The following is a 1,433-nucleotide window of genomic DNA, read 5'->3' on the forward strand; positions in this document are numbered from 1 at the left end:
TTATTTTTTTTGTATGATTTCACCCTTAAATTTATGCTACTCAAAGTCATGTTAAATAGCAGAATGGAAGACATTCTTTACCGAGTCTACTAGAAAACACTGTGTAAAAACAGGAAGGGATGTGATAGAAGACAATGGTAACGGCATGAAACAGGCAGCCTTGTAGCATAATGTGAAAGAAGGCCATGGCTTAGTAAATCTTAATCAAAAGTTGCTAAACGATTTCTACCTCACTCTTTTAACTTTTAGTCTTGGCTTTTGTCTCGTCTTCTCATTATGATTTAACAGGGCATAGAAAAACAAGTCTGACAACCCCTGATACTTAGGGCTATTATCTAAGCATTTCTGCTTCCCTTAGTGGAACAAATTGGTTGTCTTAACCATGACTCCCTTAGACAGTGCAAGATACAAAAGAGGAAAGGGTCATAGGAAAAAAAGCGTTTGTCACGAAACAGAGCATCTCATTCATGTAGTTTTTTTTTTCTTTGAGAGCTTGTTCACCTGCCAGAACTGGACATGAAGGTTATGATCTAATGTCTCCACACCAAATCAGTCTGACCAAAGGATCCTATATGGACAAGATAAGCATCTGCCCTTTATAACAGAAGTAGCCTATTACACAGGGTTGTACAATCTCCTCTGTGAAAGCTGCCGGGCACAGCTTAGGAGTGAAAATGCAAAGCCATCATCTTATTGCAAGGATAGAGACACTTTGTGGATTACATTTTTTGAAATATCACAGTATCACAGTACAGAGCAGAGATAAGCAAACAACAGCAGGAAATCTTCTTGTACTTTTAAATGTAAAGTATTAAATATACAGGCCTGTTTGTGTCCGAAGTAGTTTCTTGTGTGATATCTCCATGTGTGCACATGCAAAGGTTAATTTCTCTGAGAAGCTTTCAGGGTTGCGAGGCAAGCTGACCAGCTAGACATTATTGGCAGCAGGATGGAGCCAATAGTGAGAGTGAAAAAAGACTCCAGATCAAAAGAAAACATCAATGGACTTTTGTCACCTTAGCTAATGCCATTATTCAAACTCCAGTATTTTCTGTTCTGTCAATAGGATCCGGCACAGAGCACTAACAGTTTGTTGATTTCTGCCCTCTCTCCGAAACTAATATCCTACCAGGAGAACTTATCTGATGGGACCTTACACTTAAATCGACACTTTGAAGATCAGGGTTGAGGTCACTATTTGGAGTCTATTCCCTAAAAGAGCTTATACTTTCTTTTGAGAGGTGAGACTAGACACACTCCCCAAAACGGAGTCGATAAAGTATCTGCTCATCAGGAGAGCGTGACAGTCTGAGAGATGAGACCACATCAATCATGTGGACTCCAATAGCCGCTCTGTGGCTCAGATAAAATAGGGAGCGCAGACTGGCAGCTCCTTAAATAGGCACCAAAGGAGACACCTGGAGACCTTCTTC

This window comes from Morone saxatilis, unplaced genomic scaffold (assembly GCF_004916995.1).
Source record: "Morone saxatilis isolate NCDOM2014 unplaced genomic scaffold, NCSU_SB_2.0 Contig16, whole genome shotgun sequence".
Classification (NCBI taxonomy): domain Eukaryota; kingdom Metazoa; phylum Chordata; class Actinopteri; family Moronidae; genus Morone; species Morone saxatilis.